Source organism: Castor canadensis, chromosome 7, assembly GCF_047511655.1.
Source record: "Castor canadensis chromosome 7, mCasCan1.hap1v2, whole genome shotgun sequence".
In the NCBI taxonomy this organism is placed as follows: Eukaryota; Metazoa; Chordata; class Mammalia; order Rodentia; family Castoridae; genus Castor; species Castor canadensis.
In genome coordinates this window covers 109,685,026-109,712,309 of record NC_133392.1, presented here as the reverse complement: position 1 = coordinate 109,712,309, position 27,284 = coordinate 109,685,026, and the positions used below count along the sequence as shown (strand labels likewise).

At 39.3% G+C, this 27,284-nt stretch overlaps 1 protein-coding gene across 3 annotated transcripts in view; it reads right to left on the bottom strand.

Moving 5' to 3' along the window:
• Positions 1–27,284, bottom strand: part of Jak1 (Janus kinase 1) — a 126,800-nt gene that overhangs the window by 79,545 nt on the left and 19,971 nt on the right. The window contains exon 2 of one of the 3 annotated variants that reach the window (XM_074079877.1): positions 25,053–25,112. The exons of 1 other annotated variant lie outside the window; for it this stretch is intronic. The gene's annotated coding sequence lies outside the window, so the exon portion shown is untranslated. Of the gene's footprint in view, positions 1–11,713; positions 11,867–25,052; positions 25,113–27,284 lie in introns of those variants that run through there. One more of the 3 variants, XM_074079878.1, reaches the window with a different exon arrangement.

Here is a 27,284-nt window from a genome sequence, read left to right as displayed (position 1 = left end):
GAGCTACAGCCAGCCTTGGAGCATGACTAGTCCACACTTGGCACTAGACTCAAGAGATGGATATGGAGCTCGGTGCATTGGCTCATACCTGTAATCCCTCTGGAAGGTGATGGGACTAGTTTTTGCCTAGCACATCACTGGGATCCGTTTAGTTAATAGATATGACAGTGCTTTGTAAACATTAAAGTGCTATAAAAGCCTGAAGGATAACTGCTATGCTTTCAGGTGTCTAGGCAGCTGTACATGGAAAGCATGAGGGACTCATATTCTTGACAACTGACCAGAGGGTCCTTATTCCAAAGCACAGAAATCCTCTTTTAGGGTTTTCTCCTTACTGTGACAGTCCTGTGCTGGTTTCTGAAGCATGGCCAAAAACATTGGTATACTTATTAAGGACTTTGGCATTCCATAGTGTGGGATTACTGGCACTGGAAGATGAAATGATAAAGGAAAGTCTCAGTATATTCAGATGTGTGAGTCATGCACATTTATGAGTTACTTTTAAAAATGGAATTCTAATAGAAGTGGGCATGGGTTCAACTAATATTATTTTCCTTGGTTTTAGAGATTTTTAGGTTAAAAGTCACTGTGTATATTTAACTGTTTTAAAGCATACAATTTATAAAAAGCTTTTAGAACTTAAACTCCATGTCAAAGCACCTTATTTTGAAACCTTACCAGAAAGACATGACAGACAGTTTTGCATCAGTCATGTCTATAGTCTGTTCTGGCGCTTACCTAGACAATGAATCAGAAAGTAGGGACATACGCACTCTTGCAACCCTGTTGGCCGCAGGGAACTTCATGGTCATTTATTCTGCCCACTTGTTTTACCGTGGGGAAAGCTGGGGCCAGAGGATACCTGACCTGTACAAGGCCCAGAGTAGATTATGGCAGAGACAAGGTTAGAATTCACTCAGTCCTATCACCCTGAGACGGGGAAACTCCACCAAGACTGAGGTACTATTGGGCAAGGAGATTCCCACTACCACTGTTTATTCCATGTAAATTACAGTTCATGTAGTTGAAGTCTGGTTTATTTCTTTTCAAACTTGGAAACAATTTTCAAGGATTATCCTTAATACTATACCTCCTCTTTATGCTCATAAGTTTTGCCTGATTCAGTAAATCAGAAATGATCACAATGAATTAAAATTTTACTAAGTGGTTATTTTTCTGTTAATTGTGGTGGTCATATTTGGTACTCTTCTTGGCATCTTTTTCTTCTGTTATTTTTTGAATCAAGAGACATCTGAGTTCTTACTCTGTGCCAGGCCCTGCACTAGGCAGGTACTGGAGGTGGGAAGGCATTGAGTGATGGAAGAACCCTGTGTAAGAACCTGATCCCTGAGAGGATCTAGTGTATCAGTCAGACCCGATCCCCACTTGACTTAGGTTCATATTGTTTTTCTTATAGATAATTGAAGGCTAAAAGAAGGAAAGAATGAAAAAGTAATGATTATTTTCCATTTCTGAGCTTAACCTAGACAAGGAGGCATACATTATCAGTGAATAATGACACAAACTGGCAAATGATAAAAGTCAAGGGGATTATTGCCTAGCTTTTAGAATGTTGCTACCATTCGAGACCATTTTTAAAGATGCACAGTATTTGATAACTGGAAAAGATAAGGTAATTGACAATTATTACGTATCTGCTTAGGGTCTCCCATTGTATTGGGGGCTTTAAATAAATTAGCTTGTTTAATGTATTTGGGAAGGGGCTTTTAAATTTAAAAATATATCAATATACAGAAGACTGTGTAAAACATAAATGTATAATTAGAGAAAACTGCTCATGTCCCCACAGCTGGGTTAAGAATGAGAACATGTTTTAGGAAGTCACCACATGACCTTCTTCATTTGAATTACCCTGAGCGGTTATAGCACTCCCCCACCCCCTTAGCATTAATCATTTTCTTCATTGCTTCCAGTTTGTAACTACTGGAAGCAAGCACAAGCCAAAGTATATGAGGAAAGGGCTCAGCTGCCATCACTGGGTGAAGGCTCTCAGGAGATTGGTCCTAAATTGAAGTAGTCAGCCCTGGATCTGATCAGATTCTCAAGACTGGATTCAGAGTTAAGAGTCTTCAAGGACCTTTTGGGAAAGTCAATAAAAAAAGGTCATAAAATAGTAGCTCCTCACAGTTGAGAGGTCTGGAGGACTGCACTGTGTTCAGCTATTGGGAGATCTGTGGTGCAGTCAGGGGGAGTGGCCACACCATATTTTATTGTTGTTTCTGAGATCACCCTGGCTTGCATCTAGCTTTCAATAGTAGGCCAAAACAGAGAACTTCTGTAGGGTAAAATGGTTTTCTGCAATTCAGGCACTAGGGTGCAGAGGGAAGAGCCAGAATTCCATGATAAAGAAAAGCCAACTTCACTGAGGAATGAGGTCCTGGCTCACCCGGGCCTTTTGCCTATTGGGATCTTGCTGATGACAGCCTCAACACATCCACATCTCTCTAATCTCTATCTCTCTTCCCCTTCTCCACCCCCCCCTGCTTTTTTTCTTTTTTAATTTTTAATTATTTATGCATACATTCATTCATTCATTTATGTGCAATATTGGGTTTGAACTCAGGGCCTCACACTGCTATCCTCTGGATCTCTGAACCATACTGTCACATCTATTAACTAAACCCATTCCAGTGACCCACGAGAGTACTTAGGGGAGATGGGTCAGTCAGAATAGGAAAAGAAAAGTATGAACTCAGGGCCTCACACTTGCTAAGCAGGCACTCTAAACACTTGAGCCTTTCCACCAGCCTTAAGTTAGAAGACAATTCTTGATGTCTACCCTCAGTAATTGGTTTAAATCATTAGCTAGCATGATAAGTGACTGGCAGCCAGTATAGATTAAGTAACTGGTCTCTAATAACAGTTACACAGACAACAAAGAGCAGCATGGGGCCTCCCCTGAGACATTCCACTGTCCTTCCTGAAAAACAGAGCTCTGGCAGTCCTTTCCATGACAAAAATTCCCTAAACAGCCAAAGGTGTTATTAGGTTCCTCATCTGATTGTAGGAAGGAAAAAAAAAAACAAAATAAAACCCTTCTCTTAAACATCCGCTCCAGTTAGCTATTTGAGAATAGCTAACAAGACTGTTAATACACAATCACATTTTCTCTCACTGACCTGACAATTTCATTGGTAGCTACAACTAACTTCACCGTAGCAGGGGGTAAAAGAAACTCACTCAGCATCCTTACCTTTAATTACATAACAAGAACTGGAATCCCCTTTCAGTTTATACAGTCACATTTACAAGAAGTCACAATGGGGGAATTTCCAAAGCCAGTCAAATACCAGTAGTATAAAGGTCACCCTCCAAGACATCTCAATTTACAAACACCTTCAAAGCTGACTACTAAGGCTATAAAGATCTCCCCTTCCCTTCACCACTTCAAACATTTAGTACCAGCTAGGTTTTTGGTTAGCCATGGCTTGTCAATCAAATGCTTTGAGTTGCTAAATTACTAGTAGGGCTAAAACTTCCTAACCATACCTCATTTAAATATAATTATAGATTACATATCAAAAATGTAAAACAAATCTCCAACTCTTGAGTCAAATGAGATCTGGGTAGAATATCATGAATAGACATGCTAGTCATGAGCACAATCTCCAGAACAAGTGCAAGGACACCTAAGGAGTGGTTTGACATCAATCAAACCTGGGTTTAAAGCCTGGCTCTGCCACTGCTGAGCTGTATGGCCCTTTGTACTGGTATTTCTGAGACTCTAATACCAAGTTCCTCTCATCTAACTGTTGTCAAAGACCAAGTACAGTGCAAACCATCACTAGATATCTATTAACTATTATCAATGTAAACTTGGAATACAAGCCAATGTGACTGGGTAACAACATGGACAGTCATGTTATTCTGTACTCTCCTCCCTTCAAAGACTATCCCAATCCAACCTTCTCCACCACCTAGTTCCATTAATGACTACAATGTCAACCTAAATGACTGACACACAGAATAATCAGCACTTCATTAAACATTTTATCACATTTCTGGGATCATTACTTGCTGGATCAGTATCCAGGCAAGGCCTTATTGAAAGTTTCTCTCTGTTTCTCTAACTTCCAGTCTTACTAAGCCCTCCTTATTTTAGCTCATTATAAACTACCCAAGGGGTTGGGGATGAAGATCAGTGGTAGAGCATGTGCCTAGCATATGTAAGGCCCTGGGTTGGATCCTCAGCAACATGAAAGAAAAAACAAAATATCTAGACTCCAGGTGATTCCACCGCACCATTTAACTAGAACTACAGAAGCTTTAAAAATGTAAAAATCACTCATGAGCAACAACAGATAACTTTAACTTGCTACACACTCTAATGCTTTCCAAAACTGCTTTGATTCAGATCACATGAGTTGAACACTCCACTGGGTGGCTGTGGTAAGCATGTCAAAAAGTAGAGTCCCAGGGTCTAAGATTCTCAGGCTCAGGGTAGTAAACCACTGTAACCACTTCACATCCATTCAGATAGACTTATTTTCTAGAGCTTAAAACCACCAGCTAAAAACAACTCTTTATTCAAATGAGTTTAGAATCAAGGTCACAAGTATCATGACTTAAACTCTCCTCACATTCATCTCTGCATTTTGCCAGGTCTAACTGATAAAGTCCTAAGGTTCTCAATATCCACACATGCCCCTCTGTTTTCAGATTTATTTTATAATGTTTCCCTTTATTGCCTTGAAATGAAAATCAAACTCACACAATATAAGCTATGTACACATTCCATTTCAAAGTAATCTGTAACTATAAAGGAGAAAGTTAACAAAACTTATGGGTATGCATGTAAGTGTTCTGTCATGAGTACACTAGAAGACATAATATAGCAATTTAATGCTCACATCAATACAATCTAATCAATAGAATAGAATGTGGTAACTATAAATGCAGACAGATACTAGCATGTTCTTACTGATGACACAAATACAAGCACATCAATATTGGTAAACTATTTTCAAAGATGATAAACAGGTTTTGGTAAAGTTACAAATAAAATAATGTAACATAGTACAGTACTTTATATAGTATAGTACATTCACTTTATAGTGGTTGCATTCCTAGAATATTTAGGGCATATCAAAATCATGCAGAAATTGCTTTATATAAAATGGAATTAGGCTCTGAAAATTACTTAAAAAATTGTTTTACCTACAAGAATGTTTAGAGAGACATTTGAAAGTCATGTAGGCTAGTGAAAATTCTTCCTTTGCCCAGCATTGTTCCTTTGCATATTATAGGATTCCTAATACTTCTGGTCATGCCCTTTAAATGCCAGAGATTTCTACTCTACCATTTATAAAACAACCACAAAGGCCCCACAGAAAATCAATGTACCACTTATAAGTTGCTATGAGGCCCAGCCGAGTCTTGGTGTCTCTGTACTTACTTCATGCACTAACTTTAGAACTATTTTTTTTTATGTGCATACACTGTTTGGGTCATTTCTCCACCCCGTCCCCCTCCCCCACTCTTCCCCCCCCCCCTGTTTCAGGCTAGAACTATTCTTGGTGCTCAGTAACAAATTGGGTAGTAGTTCTTCTAAAATTTCTATTCACTCGTTCTAGGTTGCAAAAAAACAAAGTCAGTGCTCTCAGTCAACAGGAAGATGGCCTCTCCTGGCTGGAATGTGGATGTGCTGACATTTCACTCACACTAAGAAACGCTGAATAGGATATTATTCTTCCTACCAGACCATGATGACCGGAGGCAAGGACAGCAAATACATATGAGAAGTAGAGGGTGAACACAGAAGTATTACAGGGCAGTGGAAATTCTCTGTACAATAATATAATAGTGTACATATGTCACTATACATTTGTCTAAATCCACAGAACGTGTAACAACAACAGTGAATCCTGGTGTAAACTATGGACTTTGCATGAGTGTGATGGGTCAAAGCATGTTCATCAATTGTAACAAATGCTGATAAAGTAGAAATGAGAAATCTCTGGGCCCCCTTCTTAATTTTTCTCTAATCTAAAACTGAGAAAAGGTTAGATAAAAAAGAATTAACCTAGAAGGTAACACCCACGCACAGGAAATCAATGTGAGTCAATGCCCTGTATAGCTATCCTTATCTCAACCAGCAAAAACCCTTGTTCCTTCCTATTATTGCTTATACTCTCTCTACAACAAAATTAGAAATAAGGGCAAAATAGTTTCTGCTGGGTATTGAGAGGGGGGGAGAGGAAGGGGGCAGGGGGCAGAAATGAACCAAGCCTTGCATGCACATATGAATAATAAAAGAAAAAAGAAAAAAAAAATTGAGAGACAGGAAAGCGTTGGAGCACTGAGGAATAAGATCCAGTTGGAGAACTCCTTCAGAGACTGACAGGGCACCAAAGTTTTTGGGAAGCAAGTTTATTAAGCACACCAGCTATGACTCAGTGGACTCCAGTCCAAAGGCTGAGCCGTGAGAACAAAGGGGGTTTTCCTTACACACCATTTAAAGCAGGTTACAGAAATGGGGGCGGGGAGGATACAGCTGTCCTGTACATAATCACATTATTTCATTGGCTGTTTTAACCTCCAGGGCGAGGTGACCCTCCTCTGGTCTCCAGGTAACATTCGTTTGTTTTACTGTAGCACTCATCATCTCTCTTCTCCCTCCCTGCCTTCCTGCTACAATTTAAAGAAAAGAAGAAGAGAACAGTGTTCTCTGTTGGGGATGAGGGGAGGGGAGAAGGTGGTCCAAGGTACACATGTAAGTAAATGTAAAAAATGATAAAATAAAAAACACAAAAAAAATAAAAAATAAAAAATAAAAAAAAAAAAAAGCCTTTAAGAAAAAGAATAAAAATAAACAAAAATACACACCATGGCATGATGCCCCACTGAGCTTGGGAATAGCTTTAAAATTCATCTCAACATGGTTCCAATGAGTCCTGCCTACTGATTAGACTTCTGAACCTCAAAAATATGGGAGAAGATGGTAAGTTCAAGTAGACTTCCTGTGAAGGCTATCCTCACTCCATCATTCCACGATTCCTGCCTCTCTCCTTGGAAAGGCCAACGCTGCTGTTCCCACATCCTAAATTCTAGTCTCTTGGCACACTGGAGATCTGTGCTCACTGATGGCTTGGGTGGGGAAAAGCGCTCCTCCTACCAGCTCAGTGTGTACAAATACCCTGCTCATTCTTCAAGGCTCCCTCCCCTATGCAAACTACTCCTCACTGCCCAGCTGAGAGGGACTTGACCTCACTTTGGAGTCCTCACAGCACTGTCTGTACATTTTCCTGAATTATGTCCCACTCTTCCCTGCATTACTCTTCCCAGGACGGCTAGTTCCTTAATTACCCTGTATCCTCTCAGAGTACTGACTATAACCACCACCATTACACTTAAGGTTTGCATACTACCTACATCATCTTGTTTAACCCACATGCAAGTTCTACTTTACAGATGAGGAATATGAGACCTGGCATGATGCAGCCTCCACTGGCACATAGACAAAGGGCACAGACCTTGTCTCCCATTTTATTCCACACCCATACTTTTATGTCCTCAGATGTACCAAACTACTTCTCACCTTTGTCCCAGGAGACTATTCTGCCATGACCTCTCTCTGCGTGCCAGAGACCTTGATCTGATCATGTGCTCACTACAACCCTATTAGTGAGAACACAGTCTCTCTAGCTTCCGTTTCCAGTGCCCTTTCCCCTCTCAACTCCCATTAACCTTACCACACCCTTGTTTCTTTTTCTCAGAGCACTTTATCACAGCCTCCTTTTCTGTTACATGTTACATTCTATGACATGTTCTGTGTTTTTGTTTTATGACCACCTTCCTCAGTAGCCATAAGGGAAATGACCACATATGGTTCCTCACCATAATATTTGCATCTAGCCAAGGGCCTAGCATACACAGTAATCAATGCTCATACTTGCTGAGTAAATGAGGTTCAGAAAGGCTTGATAACTTACATAACATTATAAAGTTCATACAGATAAGCTGATAAAAAAATGAAATTCAAACTCAGATGTGACCAAAGATGGCACTCTTTCTAGCCTCCTTGTACACAGTAGGTGCTTAACAAGTATCTGCTAAATTAATAAATGAATCAACTATGGAATCCTTAAGTTAACACTTGGATGGTCAGTGCTGAAATGAGGACCTGTAAAATGCCATTTTCTGTTTGGTGAATTGAGTTATCAATTAACTCAGACATCTATTAAGCACCCACAAAGAGCAAATCTGTATGTAATCTCTATGATCCAAAACAATAATAGGTCACTGTATTTGGCTGGGAGATAATAGGCAAGATCAGGACTATAGTATAGGCCTGGGCAGGTTGTACACTGCCGAGAATGCCCAATGGAGGGGAAGAAGTGATGGCATAAACTCAGCCTGCCTTCCTCTAGCTAGGCCATGTCCCTGATGCAGGGCTGCCCCACCCAGAAAAGGCACTGTTTGCTTATTCTAACAAGGGCAACATATACAACAATACAGGGTCAGTTTTACTTCTTAAAGTTAGAGCTCCACCTTAAGACTGGGATTTTAACAGTACAAAAGACACTGACCATTAAGGACATAACCTCCCTCCCAACCTCCCCATACCCGTGAAACTACCACTTAGTATGAGAGTATTCTATATCATGAATACTTATGATAAACACACACAAAAAAGGAGGGATGGCCAATTCATAGCCTCCTTTGATTTCGGACTAGTTTATCATATTAGGTACTGTTACTTGTCAGAGCAGAGAACCCTAAAAGTTGGGAACTGAACAGATTAAGTTTCCATGCAACTTCTGAGATTAAACAAACAACTAAGATTAAAAAAAAACTTTGAGATTAAACAAACACCCACAAATTCAAATTTTATAGCGAATTTGTTCCCTGAAAATCATGAATTTCTTCACACTATCTTTCTGCAGACCTCAAGTGAAGTTGGTCTTCTCAGTTCTAAACTTATAGCTGAAGATGTTGTAAATATGTCACTATTTCTAAAGGAGGTTGGATCTCTATTCTTTGAAATCAAGAAGGCCTGTATTGCTTCTTTAAATTGCTCAAGCAAGTATACTACAACATGCCCTTGCAACATGCTCAACTGCACGCCAGGCAAAGCTGAGACTGAGCTGGCTCAGGCTCTTCTCACAAAGGAACAGCCATGGGCATAAAAAACAGATGAATTTATAACAGGTTGCACTGCATAAACAGCGAGCCCACATTATCATCATCTGTCTTGCACTTTGTGATAGAGAATGAAAGCATTTGTTAAATAGTGTGATTCTCTTTTGAGATCAAAGTTCCCTCTTCATTTTTCAGGCTTCTAGATCAATTTATTGAAAAGCATCATGAAATTGCTAGGTAAGTTATTAGTAAACTATTTTTACCCACAATTACTTATTCATGTGAATCAGATATTTCCATACTACAACCAACACTAAATTCAGAAGTAAGCTAGCAATGAAGCTGGCAGATGACTGGGCCTGCTACTCAGAACTGCACTTAAAATTCAGTGTTCATTATGCAGCTACATTGTTCTCTTTTCTGTATCATAAGTAAATGGTGGAATACTTCTAAATCTGAACATACAAAACTAATCTTAGTACATGAGGTTCTATGTGGGACTTGATCCTAAATAGGGGTCCTTGGTTTCCAAACACTCAAAAATCTGCATACCAGATTCCCTCAAGATCTCTTCAAGCACTACTCACAGAGGAAAGCAGTTTCCAATTAGGCTCGGAGTACTTGCCCACTCCCACTCACCTGCACTCCACACAGAATATAGTTCCTAAGCAAAAATGTTCCTATTCCATTTTCCTATCAATCTAAGCAAAAATGTTCCTATTCCATTTTCCTATCAATCATGAGGTTTTGTCTATCTGGAGCAGGTAGATGTACACCCTGGGTGCCACTCATACAAGTCCCCACCCCTTCAGCCACAAGATGAAAGCAGCACAGTCCTGCTAACCATGGCACAGTGGGACCCAGCCATTTGGCACAAGGCTGACTGGCTGTGCCCTGGGTGGTTACCAGAGTCCTGGGGGATTGCCCTCTAGGAGTCCAGGTTAGTACTTAGCCCACAAACTTTAGTTGTAGTGTACTAGCACACCTCTGTAGTGTAGATGCTAATTCTCTCTCCCCCACCCTCTCATCTCCACCTAGCAAATTTCAGCTCTCCACTGCTATGAGGAATAGTAGATTGTTACAAACTACCAGGAGGCGATCTGGTAATGGAATAAAACAAGTAAAAATTAGGAACTTGTGTAACTTCCAGAAGTGTATCCTCAGAATACATTATATATGCACACAGAGATCCAGCTATAAGAGTACTATTCATAATGACAAAAAACTGAAAGCAACCTAAATGTATTTTCTAAATGGATATTGGATTCAGAAAAGGATATCCAAGCAGAATGTCCACACTATCTTTAAGAATAACAACTGTTGCATCATAGATCCTCTGACAAGATTCCAGATGTCTCATTTAATGCACACACCAACACTGCTATGAGGTAGATACCATATCACCTTATAAATAATAAAACCAAGATTCACAGAAGAAATAGTTTAGTCAAAAGTCACCTAGCTGGTGTCAGGGTCAGGTTCAAACTAACTCATTCACTCACACTTGCATTTATTAAGCCTACGTGCAGCTTTGTTGCGGGGATTTTTTTAACTGTTTACTTTGAAATACTTTCAGGTTCATGGAAGATCTATAAAGATAGTACAGAGTGCTCACATACCTTTGCTCAGCTTGCTCTGCTATTTCTAATATTAATGCTATGGTATTTTTATTTATTTATTTATTTATTTATTTTTGCTATAGTATTTTTAAAATTGATAAAATGGAATAATCACACATTCCATCATCAAGCAATCCCAAGGGCATTAAGTAGCTCCAGCTGGCACCCACTTCTGCCTGGGACCACACAAGTTCTCTGCTGTCCACTGACTGCTCTGCTCTCCCCACCACAACATCACAAGGGCAGTTCAAGGGAATTAAGAAAATTACCGGGAACCAAAGGTTATTTATACCAGTGAGAATTCTAAAGCCACTGCTGATGTAGCCTACAGCCATAGAAAGATTTATGATTTTTTTCTTTTTGCAGTGCTGGAAATTGAACCCAGAGCCTTACTCATGTCATGTAAGCACTCTGCCACTGTGCTATATTTCCAGTCCCAATGCTTATGATTTTTAATTAGGTGGAAATTCTCAGGGAAATCTCAAATAAGAAAGAACAGTACTGGTGAGAAAATAAATATAAATGCTACATCACCATTAGTATTTTTACCAGGTACCAAACCAAACATTTTACTCATTTAATTCCAAAGCAACCCATAAAGTAGGTACCACTTCCCATTTTACAGACAAAGAAATCCAGGTGCGAAGAAGTAAACTTTACTGAAAGTTCCACAGCTATAAAACACTTCCCTTTCATGGAAAGGAACAGAATACAGAGCTCCCCCTAACCCTTGGCTTTGAACTTTGAGATTGCTAGATTCCCAGACTCAGGAAGCTATTTTTTTAATAACAATGGCCACCATCCAGAGATCAGATGCAACCAATCTCTAGCTCAGCAAAGCTATTCATGAGTGCAGCATTTTCAGCCCCTGAGTAATCTCTGCCTAAGAGTGATGTATGGCTCTCTTGTGCAGTGTTTCCAGGGGAAGTGAAGAAATGTCTGAGGGACTTGCACAACAGTAAGAGCAGGCTTCCCAGTGGTCTTTCACATACATTTTCACAATGCTGGGGACATCATGCACACCTCCAGCCTGCAGCCTCCCTCAGTGATGTGGGCAAGGTGCTGGTGCTGGCTCCTTTGCCAGAGTCCTAAGAATCCACTGGATGGATGCCTTTCCTTTCCACACAACTGCAGGGCCATGATTCACCTCAAGGGACCTGCATACATGACAGGATGGGAGTTAGCATAAAAATAGCACCACAAAATGCAATCTATTTGCTTCATCAAACAAACTGCTCTAAATTGGTCGTAGAGGTGCATACCTGTAATCCCAGCACTCAAGAAGCTGAGGGCAGGAGGATGGTGAGTATGAGCCACCCAGGCTACATAGCGAGTTCCAGTCTAGTCTTAGCTACATAAGGAGACCCTGTCTAAAAGAAAAAAGAAGAAAAAAGTTGCTGTTCTACAGACAGCCTTTGCTTTCAAAGAATCCCTGGTTTGCCTTTAGACTCACTATGTTTCATACTCAAGCGACTAACTTTGAATCATTCAAACCTGCTTTGGTCTTTGGAGTTTCAGGCACTACAGAGTGCATAATTACTATATAAACATGAATATCCTCAACAAATACTGAAACACTAACAAGACATCAGCCAAGGGCCTAACTCAGGTCCACGTTTGGAGTTAGAGCACTGGCAGAATGTGATTCAAACACCATTAGAACTAAGCTTCAGGAAAGACAAATACTGACCAACACCCAGGAGGAGATGGGGCATCCTAAGCGGAAAACACACAGACAGAAGGGAAAAAAAAGCAGCCCCTGTTCCTGGTCACCACTGGGGCAGTGAGGAAGGTTAGTAAGCAAAGTCACTAGGATCCCCAGGGGCACCTCCCCAGTGTCCTACAGCTCTGGTACTCAGAAAGCTGCTCAACAGATGACATAAAGACAACATAGGAAGCTGCTTTTTAATGTTCTAAGAGCTTAGAACTTCTCACTGCTGTGAGAAGGGGGAAGTAAAAGAGGGACACCACCACACTGAGAAGCCAAGTAGCAAAGTGCTGGATAGTTTTCTCACTGGGCACACCTGGAATCACACAAACAGTAGTTATGCTGAGTCCTCATGATGAGACCACAGAATGACAAAGAAAAACAACCAACTGTGCAGGGGAGTTGGCATGCTGGTTACAAAGCGAAATGGGTAGGGATCTCAGGTTGTGGAGCCACGCAAATGCCCTCAACCCTGACTGTTTCCAAGGCTCTGCACTCCTCAGTTTTCGTGGAGAACTTTCCCATCTATTGACTTAAAGACTGACAGCTCAAGTCAAATGCCTCGCCTTCCTTGTGAAGTCCTCCTGACTTTCCCAAGCACACTCACTCCGTTCTCTATGCCTCCACAGAACTATATGAAGCACACAGATCACAACCTTAGCTTGCTTTGTGTTGTAAGTGACCTGCCAGACCATACTGAAGGGTGAGGGTATATTTCATTCATTTACTTTCCTTAGTCAGAAACTGAAACCTCACAGGTGTTCAACAGAGGAGGAGCATCCATTGTTCCCAAGGACACAGAAGACTGGAACTTATAAATCAACTTACTAGAGGACCAATCTAATCCTAGACATGGGATTGTGCTACTCCCCCTAGAATTGAGAGGCTTTGCCCTCTATGACCCCCAAGCACATAGACCTGACATCCTTAGGCATGACCCATAAACTAAGGGAACTGGTTTCCAATCTCCCATTCACTTTGACCAAAACCTAAAAGCACAAGACTGGGAAGGTGTTGAAAAAAAATAGTTACAAAATACATTTCTGACCCTTCCCTCCCTCCATCCATCAGAGGATGAAACCAGGACCATTGGTGTTATTCATTTGCAGTCAAGTCTCCAACAGCCCAGCCTTTCTTTTGACTCAGTCTGAGTAGGAAGTCACATAGGTCTTCGCAGTCACTATTTACCTGGCTTTTCCTCCTGTGACAGTACTTGAGATGCTACAACAGGATCTCTTTGTACTACAAGGGCTCATCTCTGAGGCTAAGGAAAAAAAGAGAAAAAGTCCCTGGGAAGCGATGGGTAAGCTTTATGGCTCTATTCAGTGGATGGTAAAGTGAAACTGATGTTCAAATACACCTGAAAGGTGGAGCCTGACCTGACAGGACAGTCATGTATGTGTCTCCATGCCAGGTCAGCTGTCCTAGAAACAGGTGGCCCAAAGGGCATCATTGCTCCTGACTAATTCATAAACTCCCAAGGGCCTGGTCCCCAAGCCCCTAGCCTTACTCCACCACTATCAACAAGGGATTCAGCAAGTAAGAGGCTGATGAGTAATTTCTAAATAAAACTCCCTCATGGGAGGATTCACTTCCCTCCCTTCCATCTCAGAGTTGAGCAACACAAGAGGAGAGGTAGGGTTTACTGGACAGCCACAGCATTTCAAGGTTGTAATGGGTGCCAGGAAGTAATACTCACCCTCCTTTTCCATGGCAAGAGCCATCTACACTTTCGTTACTAAGCCCAACGAGTCTCTATCTTTACCCTCAAAGCTCCCAAGTCCAAAGACTACAGGAGTATTTAGTACTTATGAAAAAAAAAGTGATAGTGTGCACCCTCCAAGGCAGTAAGGTAGGAATTACAAGGTACCTTTAAAACTCAAAAACTCTTGTACTGTGGAAGAATTCATTCATTCTTAGAGGAAAATTAAGTTCTTTTTCCTGTGATGTCAAAGACAGCCACGCTGTATCACTTGCCAGGATTTTCACAAGTGTGATCAGAAAGGTGGGGCCAAGAAGTGCTGAGAACAGCACAGCTTTGTGACTGGACTGGTGGGGGTAGGACGCTGGGAGCGTGGGCCAGCTCCATCACCGCTCTGCAATCCTAAAAAGAGGGAAATGCTAGGACCCACCTATTCCCAGGACTGTTAAGAAGGTTAAGTTAATCTACTTAACACAGTGAGTACACTATTTCCTCCATAAATGAAGCGGTTCAGCCAACATTTCATTGAAACACACTATTCCACCTTTGTAAGACTTTTCAATGTGACAACAAAAAAAATGAGGCTGACCTATATGAAACTGTCAATGTTTGACCATTTTATCAAAAAATGGCAATTCCATATGGCTAGATCAAATAGGTACAAATAAGAATGCAAAGCAGCACATTTTAAATCATCCTAAATACCTAATGGAGCTCAAGACTTTTAAAGAAAGTATTTCAAACAACTTTAAAAAAAAAAAAAAGGATCAAATATTGGTATGGCTAATGTTCCCCACCCACAGTTCAGTCTGCAGGACCTTATGCAAGTTGAGTAACCTTGGCTATTTGGGGAGCTGATCAACTGCCAAGCTACCTCCTGGTCACCCCCTATTACTCTGGCATCTGTAGCTTCAGGGTACCAGGGCCATGTATACCCACAGGAAATTCAAAGGCTCCAAAGGAGCCACTAGAAAAATACACAGAATCCTTCACCTTCTAATGACACTTCTGACTTCCAGAGGAGCTACCTCATGCTCTGTGCCACAGTCACAGTCCTGACCAGCACCATATGAATTTCAGCCATTAATCCAGCTGTACTGGAAGTTCAGAAACACTTCTGGAAGATGGTTCAGTGTTCCTAACACTGAGCATCTTTTTTCTCTGCTTATGCTTCCAGAAGTCTAAACCTTTAAAAATGAGAGACAAAAGAGCTTTTCTCGTATGTTAAAGTCAATTATACAACATAGGCCCTCTTTGTACTATCTTTGCAACTTTCTGTCAATCTAAAAACATTGTTGGGCTGGGATGCAGCTCAGTGGTAGAGTGCTTGCCTAGCATGAGTGAGGCCCTCTCAGCTGGTTTCCAGCACCAAAAAAAGAAAGAACCAAAAGATAATAATAATATAATATAAAAATAAAAACACTGTAAAATAAATTTATTTTATAGAGGTTAGTGGAACATTGATTAGTAACTAAAAGCCAAAACAGATTCAGTTGCTCATGGAGCAACAACTACACAAAAAAGGAGGACTGTTGTGCTGCTGCACAGCTATAATCCCCAGCCACTTAAAAGTGGAGATGGAAGGACTGGGGTTGGAGACTGGTCCCAAGCAAAAGTGAAATCTTATCTGAAAAAAAAAAACAAACTGAAGCAAAAGGACTGAGGATTGTGGCTCAAGTAGCTTAAAAAAAAACAAAACTGAAAAATTCTGTTAGTTTTATTATTTTGGTTTTCCCATCATATTCATAGGGCTGAGGCAAACTGGTCTATCCACAATTCAACTGGACACTGCCTATTCTACCTTGACCAGGAAACCCATACAGATCACCACGATGCTGTCTAACATGCTAAATTACTTTTTGTGTAAGTTGCTTAATCAGAGAATGTCAAAATCTGTTTGACATCCCCATCTTATGCTAAGAAGGAATGCAATTTTTGTGGCTGAAAAGAAGCACAACTATATAAAGACACAAGAAATGACTCTGTAAACCAGAACATTAATGAAATCTTTCAGATATATTATGTGATATTATGTCTATAGCCCAGTAGTAACAGAAAGGCTCTTTTCAACTACTGGCCCATTGACAGAAGTAGCAGACTCTTTCTCTGACCAATAAACTAAGCCTAATTAGAAAAAATATGCAGAAACATTTGCACTTGTCTGAACCCATGATTCTAGGAATGAAGTGAAGGCCTGGACCAAGATCATCAGCCTTGTGCTGAGACACACAGGTGAGCTAATTACCTTGGGCTTACAGACCCTGTTTCAGCCTGATCTTATCGCTCCAGTTCCCTTGGTACAGAACCATCGATCTCTCCCTGCCAAAGCCAGACCCTTTATAAAGCCCAGAACATTATTAGCTCTAAGTGACACTAAAGTAAACTCTCCAACATAAAACCATGCACCTCAAGTTTCTCAACTAAAAGTAGACTTCACTGCAGAAGAAACTGAGCACAAACGCTTATCCATGAAGTCGCTCTTCTTAGTATTTTAGTGCACACTGGATGTGATGTGATGTGGCAGAGGGAGATGGTAGCACTACAGTATCTCAGGACATACTTCCTAGTGCCCCTGAACTGAATCATAAGCCTCTGAACAACCCTGACATTCCTTCTTAATGTTATCATTATTTAATAATTACAGTATTCAACTAAATTAAAACTCCATCTATCATTCTTTTCATAGTGACTCTGTTGGCTCATATGTGTTTAGAGAACTACTATCTGAAAGTCAGTAACATTTTTCCCTATAGACATCCTTGTTCCCAAAGCACACTGTTCTGGCTGCAGTCAACCTCCTGGTCAGATAATCCTATGAGCAATCAATCTGTGCATGAAAGCACACATACACACCTCTAGGGTCACTGTGCAGCTGGGAATAGCAAGTGACAGCTTACCACCTATTACCAAGGAAGAGGGGAAAACATAAGCACCCATTCCACCCCAACTCCAATCATCCACCCAAGTTCACAAGAGCTTTGCTGCCTGCCGTTTAGAGCTAGCAGATACCATGGTTTTGGTGGTAAAAATCATGAGTTCTGAAGTCAGATAATAGTTACTCATTTTATAAAATAAATGATATAGTTAATTTCTCCAAATACAGGTTTCCCCCATCTTTCAATGGAGATGATACTATCAAATGCACAAAGGCTGTTCACGGATTAAATGAGGTCCAATCAAGTACCTGAGCACAAAGCAGATATGTGATTTACAAGGTCAAAGTCACAGAACCAATTCCCATACAATGCTTTTTAAAATCCACAGAAACCACATGGTTTCAATTTGCACTCTGAAATCTGTCTGGTGCTACTCCACCCGTGCATATGAACATTGTAAGTCAATAAAAGCTGAGTCAGAGAAAGATTAAGAGAAATAACAGACTGTGATGCTCCAGTCACAGTCACCCCAACTGGGGTGACTCAATAACATTCCTTTCTAAATAAAGACCAACGCTAACACACTCTTGTGTTTTAAGAATACTAAGCTTCTTTGTTATGGAACACACATAAATACGTGTTCACAAAAGGAAAGCCTGCAGAGATTTCACACAAATATTCACAAACACCACATATCGCCAGGCCTTCAGCTGTGTAAAAAATACAAACGACTAGACACCAACAAGGCTGTAAGTCCTCTGAAATAAGCCTACACACAGATGTATTCATACCTTTAAGAGGAAATAGAATTAACAGAAAAACTACAAAAGCACAAGAATTCTATCTAAAGCTAGTTAGTATGGAACAAATAGAATTGTGTACATTTGTACACATACACACATGCACACAGACACCCAACTCATTAGAGCCTGAAGAACATTCCTATTATAAGAGCTATCATTTATGGAAGACCTATCTTGTATCAAGTTTTCAATTTATTAAAAAATGAGGGAAATAAAGTTAAGAGAGGGGTGTGCTAACCCAGAGTAAGAGCATCATTAAGTGACGAAACTTCCTCCTCCAGGCAATGCTATGCCCTTATAAGCACAGTGCTCAGTGCAACTTATGTTCATAGTTCAGAGTGATTAATAAAAAATAAATTTGTACTTGTGATCTCTGTGCAAAGGCAAAGCAAATGTATTTTCTAATTTTTTCAAAGTAAAATTTTTTAAAATATGATTATTATAAGAATAAATTCTCACTATCTAGAATACTTGGTTATCCCAAAATGATTCATCCCTAAGGGTTCAAAAGAGTCAAGAATTTACTGTAACTTGTACCTACATCTGGGAAAAAAAAAAGTTAAGGGAAATAAATACACAATACAACAACATTACTAGAAATTCTTTCTCTTGGGATTATTCGCAGTGCTTTGATAATAAGCAGAAGTGAAAATTAGTGGGGCACTGATGGCTCATGACCATGATTCTATCACCGTGGGAGGCTGAGATAGGAAAGGATCAAGGTTTGAGGAAGCCCAAGCAAACAGCTGACAAGACTCCATCTCCAAAATAACCAGAGCAAAATGGGCTGCAGGTGTGGCTCAAGTGGTAGAGAGCCTGCTTTGCAAGTGGAAAGCTCTAGGTTCAAACCCTGGTCCCACTGGAAGAAAAAAAAAAAGAGAGAGAGAGAGAGAGAGAGAGAGAACTGAAAGTTAAAATTAAATGATGTGTCTTGACCAACTAAACAGCTTAGGAAAGAAAAAAACTGAACAAAGTCAGTCAACATTTATTTCATATTTTCCAAAGTCTATTGCTTTTTTAATAAGAGAAACTGGGGCTTAAAGGAAACCTCAGAGTTATGATGTTGTATTCAAACTCCCACAAAGGAGCTTCATTTTCAGATAAAGAAGCGAAAACTTAGAGGCATGAGGTAACTTAACCAGGGTCTCAAAGTCATTTACTATCAGATCCCCATTGTGAATCCAGACGCTTGACTCTCACCTCTTGTGGCAATGACTAAATCTCAAGACTAAATGAAGAGCTTGAGGCCAGAAACAAAGTTCCTCTAGAACTCTGAGGCATTCTCCAGGGGACACAGAGAGTGGTTTGGCTTATGGGACCAATCTCTGGGAGACCTGGGGAAGCAACTATCAGCTTGGTTGCTGACAAATAAGAGAATGAATTAAATGACATCCAAAAAATGAAACTACTTCAGGATGAACATAATGACCACATGCAAAGATAAACTACCAAATTAGAAAAAAAGATAATGATGCTTTATGAGGAACATTTACATTTGAATGATAAAATTCAAAACAGCTTGGATGGAAGTAGATTATTTGGATACAAGAGACAGAGGATCTAGATTGTCATGGAGAAAGAAGACATACTAACACTTCCTGCAGGGATCTAATCACCACTTCTCACTGATGGAAGAACTATGTAAAGGAAATCCAGCTGTCTGCTGGAAAACCACTCTGGAACACCCTGATACTTGAGGACAGTACATGAAATTTATGGCCCAGGCAGCACAGTGGTGCTCACTAAGAACACTACTTGTAAAGATACTAAACATGGTATCTGAGCAGAAAACTAATCAGAATCTCATTCTCTCTCCCTCTCCCCATCTCTCTGTGAGACAGTCTCATTACATAGCCCAAAGTGGTCTTGAATTCATGGTCCTCCTGTCAGGCTCCCAAGAGCTGAGCTCCCAAGAGCTGCCTGGCTCTTTTCTTTATTTTTGTATTGTAGAAATGAAACTAGGTTCTCCTTTGCAAATTTCATCTGAATGTTTTTTAATGAAAAGAATAAAATGGATTTTTCATGGAAGGAAATGTGAAAACATGAACAAATCACACTCATTTTCTCTAAATCAGAGTGACTTCGTAGCCCTGTGTCAGTAAATGCACTCCACATAAACAAAATGTAACTATTTAGTGTACTCTATCTGGACACAATTCTTAGACCTTAAGCCCAATGCTATGCTTGCCTTAGAAGGAGGTATAGTAATAGATAACATAATCATCCAAACACAGAACAATTTTTCCCCAAAATTACAGGTTAAAGTAGGGATCAGAATGGAGGAGAAAACTTCTCATATTATAAGGCATGCTCTCCATTTCTTATACCACTTTTCTGTTCAAAATAAAGTATCTTAATCAAAAGAAAGGAAGAGAAGGAGAGAAGAAAAGGAAGGTGAGAAAGGGAATGAGGTGGTTGGGTGGGGACGGGTGGCCGGGGGCGGCGATAGGCCAAAGGAAAGATTTAATAATGCAAAAAGATGAGTAAATAGAAAGCATTACATCTGCTTTCTATTTAGTCATTAAGGAGACTATATTTAATCCATGTCAAGATAAAAATAACTATAACATGTCCACTTTTATTACACATTTACAATGTAATGACTGGGTTCTATTTGGCTAATACACATTATTTAAAATCCAGAGGAGTTATTTTATTGGTTTTCCTAATGGACAAAATTTACCCTTTTATCATATCTAGACTTAACTATGGTCATAGTGCCCCAGGATATCTGGGCTCTCCTAACTAGGAGCATTCTAAAGCCTTCCAATGTACAGCTTTGTACTTTATATCTACTGTCTCATCAGATTCTCATGACCACCCTAGTAGATGGTCAGATGTTACAACACAAAAGAAACTGAGTCAAAGAAAATGTTAAGCTCCTGCCTCAAGGTCACATTAGTACCAACGGCCTGAAAACAGTCTAAAATTAGGACCTCTGATTCCAAGTCTAGCATGTTTTCTAGTTTTAGTACAAATTTTCAGATCTTTAAGAAAACAGAACAATTCTTAAAGACATGGACTTCAATGGGGAGGGTAATTTTTTGTGGCATGACAATTGGATGATCAGAAAAATTAATAAGTTACCATTCATCTTATATCACAGACTAAAATAACACCACATCCTTCAAAAATGCCAAATATGGTCAGGCATGGTGGCTCATACCTGTAATCCTAGCTACCTGGGAAGCAGAGATAAGGAGGATCATGATTGGAGGCCAACCCAGGCAGAAAGGTCACAGGACCCCATCTCAACCAATAAAAAGCTGGGTATGGTGACGAATGGCTGTCACCCCAGCTACCTGGGAAGCACAAATAGGAGGACTGTGGTCCACATCAGCCCAGGCATAACCAAGAGACCCTGTATGAAAAAATAACTAAAGCAAAAAGAGTCAGGGGTGTGGCTCAGTGATGATTGCCTGCTTAGCAAGTGCAAGATCCCAAGTTCAAACCCTAACACCACAAAAAAAAAAAAAAAAAGCTGAATATACCAAATACTAAGTTTAAATACAATTTGTGCAATTATGAAAGTCAAAATGGCTCTCAAACAAGACACTAGAAGTCTAAACCTTTGAAAGAATTGTTTGTTTGAGCACATGAAAGTATAAAACCTCTATATTAAAATACCTTTATATGTAAACCTAAAAAGAAATGTATAGCATATACAACAGAACACTAATATCCTTAACATATATAGCCTTAATAAATCAAAAAGAAAAAAGACACACATACCAAAAATAAAATGAACAAAGGAATGGGCAACACACACAGAAAATAAGTTTTCAACAATAAAAAATAGTTTAACACACTAGTAATCAAATATCTATACTAAAATACAGACTACATTTACTAACAGATTAGCAAATTTAAAACTGTGTGTATCTGTGTATACAGTAAAGCAGGTACTCTCACTCAGGAGTGTAAAAATATGTCAGTTTGGGAGGACAATGTGTTCATGTCCTTTGATCCAGCAGTTCTACGTCCATGAATTTTTTCTAAGCAAGTAACAATAAAATACAAGATGTAGCCAAAAGGACCTTCATCACAGGGTTGTTTAAAATGACTAACAAGACTAAAGGTTCATCTAGGAACAAAGAATCACAGTGAAGCCATAAAATAAAATTCTACACAAAAATAATACATGATAACTGGAAGATGGAAAATATTCATAATGCACTAATAAATGGAAAAGTTATAAAACATTATGCAGTGTGACCACCACTTATGCTGGGAATGAACACGAGATCAGAAGGATCTTCATTACAACATCAACAATGGTTGTGGGACTTCAAGTAGCTCTTACTTTCTTTCCTCTATATTCTAAAGCTTCAATAAATAGGCGTAACTGCTGCAAAACAAAAAAGCAAAACCAGTGAACATAAATAATTAAAAAAAAATAAAAACTTTGAAGCAAGGGAGACAGCAGCCAATAATGCTTTAATGTACAAAAGAACTGACTCTCCCCCAGACACACCTGGTACCTCAGGCACACAAGACACCCAGCCTTTCCATCCTCAGGTCCTGCGACAGGGACAGTAGCAAATCAGGATAAACCTACTTTCACACACACCATAACTCACACCCCAACACCTGCCTGGAAAGCAATGGACTTCAAAAGCCCACTACTACCTAGGAAACACAAGGGATATCCTTCACTTTTACAACTCCCTCCTCATTAGCAAGATAATGACAGTCTAAAAAGATCTACAGGAAGGAGTGAGAACAATCTGTAATGCAAAATGTATGTTAATTCATGCAAAATGGTACAAATCCCACAGAGAACAACTTATGATATTATCTAAAATTATAAATGTATTCATCTTTTGACCCAGCAATCCCACTTGTGGGAATTTATTCAACTTCCTACACTACAAAGTTATGTAAATAAGCACTATTTTAAACAGTGAAAGTATGGACACAAACTAAATGTCTATGATTATAGTAACTGGTTAAAATAATTTATGGTCCATTCTCAACAATGGAATACTCTGAAAGCTCTCATACACACACGTGCACCTATACGTACATACTCAGAAGAAAATAATGTGTCCTGAAAAAAACTCGTGTCCATGGAAAAAGGTGATATGCAATAAAATTAAAAAAGAAAAATGTAGACTAGTATATAGACTCTATTGTCATTTGTATGAAAATCGAGAAAAAAGAGAACATAATAAGATACTCCAGGGAGCAGGAAAGGAAACTGACAAAAATAAGAGCAAGACTTCTCAGTTTGTACCTTGTTGGTTTGTTTTCTGAACCTTGTAAATACAGTACCTATACAAAATAAACAGTAATAATAATGAAAAGTAACCTTAAAACGCTTGCCTTAAGACAGGGATTTGCCATACGCACAGTGAGCTGCAGTGGAGCTGAGCAAGAGCTCACAAAAGGACCTCTATTCCCCTGGAAGGACTGACTGTCGGGGCTGGCGGAATGGCTTAAGTGAGAGTACCTGCCTAGTAAGCATAAGGCTGGAAGTTCATACTCCAGCAACACAAAAACAAAACAAAACAAAAGATCAACTGTCCACCATAAGTTCTGTCTTCTATATGTTACCTCATTTAATATTCTAATTAACCCTACTATGCCAATTTCTGACAGTTAAGTAAATGGTGGCAGGTAAGGCACTAGGTAACATGTCCCAAGTCACAGGGCTATTATTGAAACTCATGCTCCTAGCTGCTGAAATTTTCAGAAGCAAATATTCAAGTTTCTCAATAAAAATTAAAATCTTTTTAAGTCAGCCAGTCACCCCAAAACTCCCTTCCTTACACAGTGTTTCCTCTAATATTATTTGTTTTTTCAGATTTTGATAATGTGTGCTTGCTGCATAAAGCAAATATTCTGTTGTTCTGTATTTTCCACTTTCTAAACACCAAAAAGGTTAATTAGGGGAAACGTTTTCAGATGCATTTTTTCCTCCTTCATTAAGCATTACCTGTGGAGATGCACGCGAAATCTCTGAATAAAGAACTTCACAGGAACTGTATATCTGCAACAAGATGTTTAAAATGCCACTGCTGAGGAGGGAGGAAGGGAAGAAAGGGGGAAACGGCAACTAATTTATTGGGCATATACATTTATACATACATCATCACTGTTATAGGTGCTTTAGAGACAAGGACTAAAGTCTCACAACCCACCTAGAAGGCAGGTACTACTTTCCTGACTTTACAAATGAGTAAACTGAGACAACAGTCCAATACCTTGCCCACAGTGTTCTAACTCCACTGCCCGTGCTATTTCCCTACTTTACTATAGCATCTCTTTATGTGACATTTCTAGTCCACATAGACTGAAGATGAGACAGAAGGTTAGATCTGTAACAAACCAGTGAATGATTTGTAATCTTATGTACTTAATTTTATGTGTTCATAAATATTATTCTAAGAGAAGGAAGCTTCAACTGACTGCCAAAGGGATTGGTGAGACCAAAAATATAAAATAAAGATCAAAATCCCTGATTTCAGAGGTTTGTGCTGCAGTCCATGTAAGAGATCAAACCTAAAGAAAGGCAAAAGCAGAGATAGAAAGGCAAGTAGAGACGGAAGCTATTTCTCAACTTCAACTTCATACTAACACATGTTAAATAAAAGGACAGCTTGGTGACCAAACAGATTTGGAAAACATCTTAGTACAGTAAGTCTCTTTACTGCAAGACTTCTTGAGACTTTTGTATGCTAACAGACATCCTGGTTCTCTAGGAAGGGGTAAACTGAGCAATACCATGGAAATCCACGAAGTCATCTGACCGTGAAATACTTCATTCATAGAATACCTGAGAAGAAGCACATTCAAGGATGCACTGGATAAAAAGAATGATTTAGGAGTTAAAAATCAAAATCTGGTGACTAGTAGTTCATGAGAGGATGAGTCAAAACACATCACAGGACCCGGCCTAGGTACTCAAGGCAGGTGATGCAACAGGGAGTTTAAGATGAAGGGCAGCTTATAAGGGAAAAGATGAACATAGTTTTGGACCTGTTTGAAGAAGTTATGTAAAAGTGTCAGCTGATAAAACAGTTGAAAGCAAGGTCTTAAAGAGATATCTGTACATTTATTTCATAGAAGCAACATTCACAATAATCATAGGATAGAAGCAACCCATACAATGGAATATTATTCAAACTAAAAATGAAGGAAATTCTATCATATCCAAAAATATGGATGAACTTGATGATATAGTTCATATATAAATGAAAAATGCTAGTCATAAAAGGACTAATGTTGAATTCCACTTACATGAGGTACCAAGAATAATCAAATCCATAAGATGAAAGGCTGGATGCTGGTTGGCAGGGACTAGGGGAAAGGAAGAAAGTCAGTTATTGTTTAATGAGAACACAGTTTCAGTTTTGCACAATGAAAAGAGTCCTGGAGATCTAATGCACAACAATCTGAATACACTTAACATCACTAAACAGCACACTTAAAATAGTTAAGATAGTAAATTTTATGGCAAGTGTATTTTACTACAATTTTTTAAAAAAATTAACAACTGCCAGTTCAAAATATTATGGTAGATAATTGTTTTTATCTGTCTAGAAACCTCTCGTTCCATATGGTCCTACTAATAGTGCTGATCACAGAGACCTGCCTGACCCCTATACATGACACAGGCCTGCCCAACCTACAGGACCAAGGGGAGACCCAAGCAAGAGTCCTTCAGGGACATATGACAAATGGAAGCCAGAACATCATCATCATGGGACAGCTAGTTGCTCTCTTTCAGGGCATTTGGATAAACCTCACTGTGATAAGAAATGAAAGCAGTCATAAGCTAGACTATTAATGAGGGGGGAACATCTTTACACCAAGTCTATGTATGGAATCTCCCCTGCCCCTTAACTCGCCCCAGTTACACAAGTGAGGAAATCCTCAACACCTTGCCCTACCCCGCTCCCTTAATCTACCAAAAGAAAGCTGAAACAGATGTCCAACAGAAAAGCAATTTTACTAAGTAACAGTTCTGTGAATAAGAATTTTCTTGCTCTAGCACTCTTCATATATCTTTGCTAAACAGTAGCACACAATTCCATAATTTAGTGAGTACAATTTCAAATTTAAAAGAACTTTTCCAGTTGGCAAATACATTAATACATTAGGCCAAAATACTATGTCTCTAAGAAAAATAAATTTGAGCATTATCAACCTAACTGTATACTTTACTACTGAGAAGAGCTATATGATGTATAAAAGATTTATATAAAATCAGAATTAGAAATACAAAAGCTTCCAAATTCCCTGACTTAACATGGAAGAGAAAGCCTAACTATTATCCTGAAGCTAAGGTTTGGGGCAGAATGTTCTAACAATGAAGTCACAGAATAGGAGAATACTCTTTTATCTGTGCCTTATTGAAAATACTTCACCAATTCCCAGTAGGTCAGGGTAATTCTGCATTTACTGTGGATTTCTTATTAAATTCAAATCTAACCTATAACTTACTGACTTCCCAGGTATACTGACTCTTATAGGAATTAAGAGAAAGGGAAAGAGAAGGGAGAAGGGAGTCAAGAACCAAACGTGGTGCTAGGGTCCGCACACTTTGTCTGACTCCATGCAGAAGGTATCTACAAAGTTGCCATGCTAGAGTTTAATGTCAAACCACTTTCACATCTAGAATCGGAACCACTCACTGCATAAAGATGCACAGAGATGCCTGCAGCAAAAGTACACTCCCCAGGGAGTATAGTTATAAACTTGTCACAAGTCTTTGCAAAGATAAACTAGCCTTCATTTCACTGAAGCAGACCTGAGCAATCAAATCACTTCAAAACTACAAATGCCATCCACGTGAACTTATTGTTAACTACTATTGAGTAAGATGCATCTTCTGAAATTGTTTTAGGGCTTCTCTCTCCATCATGAACGACAACAACCTGCATTTAAAAGGGGGGAAAAGATAACCTTATTTACTTGGAAGGCTTTCTGAGGCTCACTACAGTACACTAGGTAAACACAAAATGACAATGTTTGTCTCTTCCACATGATTATCTACTAGCCATTTAACAGGGTTTCCAGCTCATGCCTCCAAGGCAATCTCGGAATTCAACAGCCCATAACGTTAAGAGTACTTGAGGAGAAAATCTACCCATTAGGAACACTGTTCAGGTGCTCCAAGGTCCTGGACATACAACCACCAAGAAATATACAAAATTTACTGTTCTAACACACTTAACTAGTGGATTTATGATGTCTGTTAAAGTTCAGTGTGGGCTTTTTAAATCATGCATAAATATCCAAAACCTTAAAATCTGCAAAAACGCTGACACAACAATACCACTTACAGTACCCTAAGGAAATAATCAGAAATGTTTACATAAAAAGAGGCACAAAGATGTTCCAATGTGTAGGATTACCCAGAGTAGGATAAAGAAACAATACATATGTCCCATATTCCAGAGTCAGTTAATGAACTTTCACCATGCAATAAAAAACTATGCACCACAAAAAGTTGGGACACCAAAATTC